The 10060-nt window shown below is 34.0% G+C and overlaps 1 pseudogene; it reads right to left on the bottom strand.

Moving 5' to 3' along the window:
* Nucleotides 1-5319: 5319 nt before the first annotated feature.
* On the bottom strand, nucleotides 5320-9797 carry LOC130848601 (olfactory receptor 4A47-like; annotated as a pseudogene).
* Between the last annotated feature and the right edge of the window lie 263 nt (nucleotides 9798-10060).

Here is a 10060-nt window from a genome sequence, read left to right as displayed (position 1 = left end):
TTAGGAAGTAATACCTTCCTGGGGCCTATATTACCTACAAAGGAATAAAGAATGATACCAATTAATCATGAAAGGCTTGTGGTCTGAATTTTTGAGAAAAAAAATATTGTTCAGTCACTGTAACTGTGGAGAAAGTCCTTGGCACTTTTGCCCTAGTACTTGTTTCCGTTCTTTCTTTTCTTCTCCATGATGCTTTTCATCTCTTCAGACACCTAGTACATGTCACCTGTAAAACATCTACAGGACAACTTTTGATGTGTAATTTTCTGAGAAAACACTGGGCTACCTACATCAGATCTGGATTCTTATTCTGGTTTGGACTCCATTTGACTCTCCAAAGTCATTTCAGTGCCCCACACATCTGAGCCCTCCTCTGTGTCTGTGAGGATATAAAGTATAATTCTTAGATGTAACTTGTAAGTTTACAGTTACTTCAAAGAGGTAAGAATTATTCCCTCTTCCATTAGAGTTTACATATTAACCATCAGCTCTAACTGTGGAAAGAAAAACACCAGAAAGGCACCATCAACTAACATCTATCACAAGCAGGGTGTTTAGGGAAATATATATTTCATTGATGACACACTCCATCCGGTACCAACCAGAACACATAAGCTATTCAGCTTTGTTTCCTCACTTACCATACTGCTTGGCATGATGTCTGCAGTGTCAGATCTATTAGGTGATATGTAAATGCTTTGTGAATTGCCATTTGCTATGGGTAAGAATATGTCAGCTTTCCTAGACCATAAACCTAGGAGGAATTCAGATGCTCTTCTTCTCCTGCTGTGCTTATCATTACTCTCCACTTCATTAGAAACATAAATAAATATTTGAATGAAGCTGAACTTCAGTTTAATAATTTCTGACACACTGTATGAGGAAAGTATGAAAATATTTAATTGCCTCTAGGAAATAGTATATTTTGAGTCATTTTAATTTTAGGATAATTAGTGTGTTCATTATTTGATTTTTTTTTTCAAAATTCTGGTCCACATACAATTTAACATAGTCATAGCCAGTAAATTTACATTTTCTGTAGATTCAGATAAAAATTCTTGCATGGATGTTCAGTGCACAACATCTTTTAAGCAAAGGAAATCCTTATTTTCAAATTTCTAAAAATAAAAATTTAATGAGTAGAAGAGAAAGAAATAGATTGTTAGGCAAAATAGAGAGATAATGTACTACACATATATACATGTATACACAGACTAACATCAACACATATAAAAGAGTTTACTTATGATAAGGACTTTTTACAAGTTAACTCATTCAAGAAATATTTATTGGACACTGTGTATATTAATTTATATGAGTTCACATAAAATCATAAAACCTGTTCCTGTTAAATGCTCTCAACTGCCTAAAATTTTATTACCAAACAGCAGCAGCTCATCCATCCATGATAGAATGGCCATCCCCCTCCTTATGCTTCTGCTACATACATTCTCATGGCTTCTTTTCCCATTTTCCCATAGCATCCATCATCCATCATTCCTGGTAACAGGATACTATATTATGAATAGAGTGAGAAATTTGGTGAACATAAATTTCCCAAAGAAAAGACAACAGAAAACATAAATATAACAAAATATATTCTGCAAAAAAAAGTGTTTCTTTTCAAAGGTAAATGGATAAAGAGCTTTATTTTTTAATTATCCAATATTAAAATGTTATACTTCTGTGAAAACAAAGTGCGGTAGCTTCATTGCATTCCCTTATTCTGTGATGCGAGCCCCCAACAGATTAGAAAAGGGTGTAGTGTACATGAAGGAAGAGTCAGGTATCATTAACTGTGAAGAAATGGAAATTACTTTTTCACTTTTTTGACTCAGCAACACGTGTCCTAGGAATATACCCTAATGAAAAAAAAAATTAATGGAGAAAATGTATTATTTACAATTTTGTTCTACACAATCATTAACAACTGTGGAAAATTTAGAAACAACAAGGAATGTTCAACAATGGAGAAGTGTATAATTAAAATATAGTGCATTTCTTTGATTAATGTGTAGTTTTTTACAGCCATGTTTTTTAAAAATGTTCAATATCATTGGAACATTCTTAAGTTGTAGTATAAAGTCCAGAAAATTTTGGATGCAAATTTGAATTGTATAATTATTGTGCCTAATTTGATTCTAACTAATTTATTATTATCATAACTTTTAAATATCTATCAATAAGAAATAAAAACCCAAAACATTTTTACTTCTAAATTGATAGTAATGAATTTGAGTCTATCTTTCGTGATGTTTGGATGCTGACATAAATGTTAGATGGTTGTGGTTGAGTGGTGATTATATGATTTGTAAGATCAATTTAAAACTGAGAGTCTCTGATTATGTGATTTCCTAGGGAAAAAAAAAAAAAAAAAACTTACCTGTGAACTTTTCTGACATAGGGCTATGACCAGATGACTAACTCCCAGGCAACTGTTATTTCACCAAGAGAGAAGTAAAGTTGTAAGATTTCAACATGCCAATTAGCTCAGCTACAATAAGTATCCTTGTTGATTTATAAACGGTACATTTGGATAAGACTTAAAAGTACCACCACAAATCCTGTTTGCAGTCAAATTCTGTAAAGTTTCTTAGCTAAGGCTCATAGGACCTCAGGGGTATTTCACCATCATTAGCAAACCTTGCCAGCAACATGATTATTTCATATAAGTTAACTGAACAATAGGGGAGAATTTTACAGCACTCATCTTTCATTTTTAACTCCTCCTTGAGTCTACATGAAGACAAAAACTATGACAAGAGAAAAAAAAAGTTGATCACTTATGAAATTAGGTATTTAATAATATTTGAGTTTATTTTTGAAGTCTTAATATGTAGAATTGTGTAAACCAAATATTTAGATAGGTAACTATCTGATATTTAAGTTTTTATTATAAGAATTTGATGTTTTAATTGCCCTATCATTTACACAAATCATAATTTTTAAATATTGTTTTCAGATGTACAGTAATTGATAATTATGAATCCTTTTACAGCACTGGCACTTCACACCAAGTGGAGTCTACAGTACTTCTTCAAAGTAGTTGTTTCTTGAGCCAATTCTGGAATTAGATTAACATGATAATGATGAAAGTAATTCCATTATTCAATTACACTCAGAGATGGGAAGTGCATTTATTTCAGTCTTTTAAATTTAATTGTACATTATCCATATGGGATGGGAAAAATAGGCAGTAATATTCACAATTTATAACAATGAAATATAAGACAGGGAATAATAACACCATTTGCCAAGGGGAAATAAGAAACCAGGCCACGAAATCCTGGACCAAGATTCGTATCTTAAACTACTGTTTTACAGCAAAAGTGGCCTGAAATGTTTATGTTGCCAGCAACTGTAAGGCCCATTACAATTATCTATGAAAAGAAATAAATATTGATATTTGAAATTATTTTGTAAATCAATTTAAATTAATTCAACTCAGAATATTCTTATACAGATCAACACTCACTCACCATGTTCCAATATGCTTGTGTTAGTAAGAAGAAAAGTGAATTGTGCATAACTCCGGGTTGGCTCCAGAGAATGTGGTCACTGTGAGCAACATGTGTCATGAAGGAAAAGACTTTAAGAAAACTGAAAACACATGAATAAACCTGGTTTGAATGGACACTCCAATTTTAGAGGGCAGTAAAAATACGTGCAATGGCAGATGCAAGAGACAGTCTGAGTGAAAGTCTGAATTCTTGTATTTGATCTCCCAGCATCAGAATGTGACACTTTAGAAATGTCCCTTCCCTCCCTAGGCCTCAGATTCTTTGTGTGCACAGTAAAAAGAGCGACTTAGGTACTCTCCAATAAAACATTAATTTCCAATGTCTAAGACTTTATTATCCGTCTATGTGTAGATCAAATGTGGCAGGATTCCTCTATTTTCTCCTTTACTCTAACCATTGGAGAAGAATAGCAAGAAAGAGCCAAGGGCATCACCTGAGAGACAAAATATTCTTCCTTGCCTATCCTGTGCTATAACATCTTCATGTCTACCTAATTATTTAGTGTCAATTACCTTTGCCAGAGTCATATACCAAAGTCACAAGATAAAATTCCAGAGTTAACCTGACCCCCCACAGCAACCTAATTCCAGAGTTAACTCGACCCCCATAACAACTTTGGATTCATGACTTGGGATAGCAGATGACCTGACCACATATTAGGGAAGGTATTCACCCTATGGGACTCTAGCCTATCACCTAAGGACATCTTTCTCATTATGGTATGCTGACCAATCAATTAATGCCATTCTCTCAGCAGGAATTTTCTTTGTCTTGGAGTTATAAAACCTGGCTGGGAACCCAGGAGAGGTTCCACTCTCCTTGGCTACCAGGAAGTAGGCCTGCTGTCTTTACAGTGTCCTTTCTCTCTAATAAACTCTATCATCCTTGGCTTCTGCCTTGTGTCTGGAAATTAATTTCCAACCCACACTCAGACCTGACAGTTATCTCTGCCAGAGTCATAGAAAGAGACTTTTTTCTGAACTGTCAGAGACAGCAGTGCTTCTAGTGTTAGGAAAGCCAGGATCATCAGGAGGCTGAGCAATAAAGTGCAAAATTGTTACACTTAAACAGAAACACAAATACACTGATAAAAATATGTTTGTATTTGCTGACTATTACTTGAAGAATCTTAGCAACAGAGTATAGTATATGCATCTGGAAGGACTTGGAGAATCTGACTTGGAATGGGGAGGAAGTTTATTATATAACATTTAATTCTATTTTTAGTATTTATTATTAACCATCATACTTTTGATTTGTATTTAAAAATTAAAGTATTACACTAAATTTTATGTGTTAGACAAGTGAAATTGAATAAAAAGGATATTCTACACATCATTAAATATTTTAACTAGGACAATAAATAGAACGAAGATAAAAGATGAGTATCTGACTAAAAATAAAAGAAAGAATGAGAAGGTAATAAAAGTAAATGCAGAAATAAATATAAAAGTAGTAACTTTATATACATTTCATTGACTAATTTATTACATATTATTTAATAGCTACGTACTGTAAATGCATCCTACCTTTCCAGGTGCAGTGATAAACCAGACATTATACACTTTACATTCTAGCAGGGAATATTTATTAAGAGAATGAATATATAGTTCATTCTTTAATTATAATTATCACTATTCCTTTAAAGAAATGGAAAGTTTGAATCAAATTTATGAAGACTTTTACATTCCAAGCAATTGGCCCTAATGCAAATTACTAACTTCATAATGGATAATGCACTAAAATTTGACTTGACCTCTCTTTTTCTTCCCCAGGACTTCTCCATAGCATTAGTCATCTAAGAATTTATTAGACTGCAGATTAATGGGTTCAGCATGGGGGTTAGGTCCGTATAACATTTTTTCAATGATTTGTCAATCAGAAAGGTCCTAGCAGGTCTTACATACATGGAAACACAGGGAACAAAGAGGCAGACAACAACCATGATGTGGGAATCACAGGTCTGGAGGGCTTTCCGCCTCCCTTCCTGACTCAGGTTCTTTAGAGAATGCAAGATGTCTCCAGAGGAGTTGAGTAACAGCAGAAACAAATAGTGCACATCAGTCCTCCACTGGCCACTGCTAAGATGCCAATGAGATAGGTGTCAGTACAGACCATTTTCAATAAGGGATACATGTCACACATAAAGTGATCAATGACATTGGAGCCACAGAATGGGAGCCCATAACGAGTGCTAAGTTGAATTACTGAGTGCAGAAAACCTCCAACACAGGACACCACCAGCAGCACAACACACACCCACTGCCTCATGATAACCAAATAATGCAAAGGCTTACAGATGGCCACATAGCAGTCATAGGCCATCACCAACAGAAGGGCGATCTTTGATCCACCAAAAAAAGTGTTCTGTACAAGGCTGGGTCATGCAAGATTCCAAGGATATGGTATTTCTCTCAAAGATTAAGTCTGAAATCAATCTGGGGGAAACAGAAGAGGAATAAATTAAATCTAAAAATGATAAGCTAGCAAGGAAAAAGTAAATTGGTTAGTTCAGCGTCTTACTGACAGTTATAGTCATCACAGTGAGCAGATTGCCCACCACTATCAGAATATAGAAGAGAAAGAATCTAACAAAAAGGACTTTCTGCTCCTTTGGATTCTGTGTGAGACCCAACAGGACAAAGTAAGTTACATTGTTCCTTGGTTCCATCCAGTCTATACAGAAGCTGAGTTCACATATTAGAAGCAGTTTACGTGCAAAACAAGGCAGAAAACTGTTAAATACATTATAAGTTAATCTTTTCATATATCCATTCAATTACAACACATTTAAAAAGGCATAGTTCCCTATCCCCAGTGACATAACACACAATGATACATCAAACAATTCCAGACCCATGGAAAAGTGCTATTATGAGAATATTCACAATATGCTAAGGGTTACAGTGTAGGAATAGATCAATCAACTTGGAAACAGAGAAGTCTTCCCAGAAAAAGCAATAATTTACTTGAGATTTAAAGAAATAGTGATAGAACGAATAAAGATGACAAGGGAATTCCATGAAAATGTACATCATTTATAAAGTCACAAAGGTATAATTATTGAGATGCACTTAAACTAATTTACACATTCAGTGAGAGTAGCTGAAACTATGAATAGAAGGTCATGTGTTGGATTGTCTCAGAACTCACTGAGGCATCTTTCTGATTGTCATTATTTGGATGTTCCCCTTTTCCTATCAATAAATACTGAATCTGCCCAATGTTGTGTCTCTAGCCCCTATCTCTACCCTTATTTACAAATGTTTTTATGCAATATCTCTAATTTTGGACATCTGCAGTTGGATAGCAATTTACCATATATATAACACAAAATTTTAAAATTTCCACAATATAAAAGAGGTTCCCCATCTCGTTAAAAGGTACCACCTTCAATGTCATTGCTCAGACAAAATAAAATCTCAGGATGTTATTTACTCCCTTATTGATCTCCTATGAGTTATTCATACCTTAAGCAAATCCTGTTGTCTCTACTTTCAAAATGTATCACGAAGTTGGTCCTTCCCTACCCCATTCCTTTCCTGGCCGCTGTGGCAGCCTCCTGCCACATATGTCCACACCTTTTCTGGATTGTAACAATTTGTTATCCTGAAGCAGCCAAATGATTATTTTCCAATCTTGTTCTGATTATATCCCTCCATTGCTCAAAACTCCCACAGTGGATTCCAATCATTTACTCACAGTTTAATGAATCATATTGAACATTTACAGTAATAAGAATGAGAATCTCCATTTCTTTATCTGAGGAAACTGAGGCTCAGAACATCTCATTAATTTCAGTAAAGTCACACATTTTTAACTGATAAAACCAGAATTGTAATCTGTTTGTTTTATTTCAAAATAATTTAATATCTTACATAATAAAATTATACATTTGTGAAGACTGGTTCCTGGTATTTATGGTCAGTCTTACCTGTGGAGGCTTGTTCACTACCTGAACAAAGACTTTTTAAGTTACTCACAATGTCCTGGAATTCTTCTTTCATCCAGTAAGACAACAGAGGGTAAAAAGCTACAAGATTACTTGAAGAAATTGTTTCTTTCATTCACTTGTCTGTTCATTTTCTACATGGAGTCTTCTGATTATTCAGACTGTTTTTATTTGCACTGTAGTTCATATAAAAGAAATTCCACAGTGCCCAGGAAAAACCAAATGTTCACCATATAAGGATAATTTACAAAAAAATTCCCAGCAAATCCTGTTTACATAGGAGGATAGCAACTGGCCATTTCCCAGAGAAATTTATCTCAAGTAACTCTTCTCCTACTAACTTCAAAATATAGAATACTATTCAGTTGTTTAGCCCATCCTATTCTATCAAGATTATGTTGGTGTGACTAGTTGACTTGAGTTTTTGAGAGACATTCTTGTGCTTTTTTTCCTTTCTTTCTTTTCTGCATTCCTTTAATCCAACAAAGGACCTCCTGAAAAATTTTCACCAGTTCTTCAAATATCATCTTTTTTTTTTTTTTCCCAACAGAGTCGAAGATCACTGGATGTTTTAACCCTTCTAACCTTATTTATCATAAAGTCTTAGAATTGGAATGTGTCCAAAACTTATTCTTGCTTAATTAAATTCACTGGGATTTTCCACTAAATTTTAATGGTACATCTATATGTAAAGATTCTACTAAACTACATCACAGATTATGGTCAGGAAGAAGTGATAGGAATAAAATAAAAAGAAAGTTTTATAACAATTTTTATACTATTGCCACTCAAAAACAAAATTGTATTTTAGTCTGTATTTTCCCACTTACCATAGCAAGTTTTTTTTTTTTTATTTATTTAGTACTCAATCTATTCTGCCTTGATGTTTGTTTGAATATATAACATTTATCATCTAATTATCATTAGATAAATACTTATCTAATTATTCAAATTGGATTTAGGGTACCAATTTTAATACAAGAACTGTGCTATGGGTGAGGAGACAGCAATTAATAAAACAGAGAAAAATGATATAAAATTTCTTCTTGCATTTATCTTATATTCTTACAATAAATTTAACAATAATGAAGGTGACAATTTAATAAAGTACTTGTAGCCTTATTCAGTGCTTCCAAGACAACAAATTGGGTACTGTGACAGATATGAGGGAGAATTATACTATGTATAATGTAATCAGAGATGACCTTTCTTAAAAGTTGACGTTGAAGCTGAGATTGAAAAGATAGGAAGTGGCTGCCATTGGGAGCACTGTTACAGTCAGTAAAATTAAGTAAAAGTTAATTAAGTAAAATTAACTAATTTCAGATTTGACCAGGTCTGTGTGTAGAAAACTCAAAAAATTTAACATGAATTTTTATTAAATTACTATGACACAAAGGAGTGGAGAGTGTTCTCTTGTCTTGTTCCTGGTTTTAATGGAAAAGTTTTTGAACTTTCAATGGTGGGTATGATGTGAACTGTGGATCTGTTCTGTATGATGTTAAGTATGTTGAGGTTCTTTCCTTTTATACACACTTTGTTCAGTTTTGTGGGTTTTTTTTTTTGCTTTTGTTCTTTTTTGTTTTGTTTTGTTTCAGCACAAAAAGACATTGAATTTCTATACTATCAATGAACAACACAAAGAGGAAATTCAGAAAACAATTCCATTTACAATGGCATTAATAAGAATAAAATACTTGAGTACTTGACTAAACTTAAGCAAGGAGGAAAAAATTGTACATAGAAACTTCAAAATGTTGCAGAAAGATATTAGAGAAGAGACACAAATGGAAAGATTCACGAACTGGAATATTTAATATTATTAAGATGTCAAGACTACCTAAAGTGATCTACAGATTCAATTCAATCCTTATGAAAATCCTAAAAAACTTTTGGCAGAAATAGAAAAATCCATCCTAAAATTCAAATGAAATCTCAAGGGATTCCAGATGGAAAACAATCATACTTCTTGATTCTGAAACATCTATAAAGCTATGGTAATCAGAAGAATGTAGTACTGGCATAAAGAGAGACATACCTGATGAAATGGCTATGATGGTGGAGTAAAAAGACCCCAAACTCATGTCCCCCCATGTAAACACTAAAATTATGACTATTTACAGAGCCACTATTGATGAGAATGACCTGAAGACTAGCAGATCCTCTATTACTGAAAACATAAAGCAGGAACTAGGACAAGACAGATAGGAGTGGTGGATACAGGGTATAGTCGATTCCCATACCTCAGGTAGGCAACACACATACCAGGGATAATCTGGTTGTAGAAGTTCCTCCAAAGGAGGAAAGGGGTTTGAGCCCCCCATAGTGCTACTCAGCCCTGGAGTCTGGCACCGGGAATGTGATCTCCCCTAAACTACATGACTTTGAAAACCAGTGGGAATCCTTTTCAGAGAGCCAGGAGGCTGTGGAAAATAGAGACTGCAGCCTTAAAAGTCACACACTAAATCACACATAGTATAAGACTCATGGAAGAAATAGAAATTTGAAAGGATCTTGAGTCAGAGCAAGGTTCTAATATTAGACAGAGCCTCCCAGAAAGGTAGGAGAAAATCGGGACTTACCTTGG

The sequence above is a fragment of the Hippopotamus amphibius genome, chromosome 3 (assembly GCF_030028045.1).
Source record: "Hippopotamus amphibius kiboko isolate mHipAmp2 chromosome 3, mHipAmp2.hap2, whole genome shotgun sequence".
Taxonomy (NCBI): domain Eukaryota; kingdom Metazoa; phylum Chordata; class Mammalia; order Artiodactyla; family Hippopotamidae; genus Hippopotamus; species Hippopotamus amphibius.
Note: the sequence above shows the minus strand (reverse complement) of the source record. Positions and strands in the feature narration are given on the sequence as shown.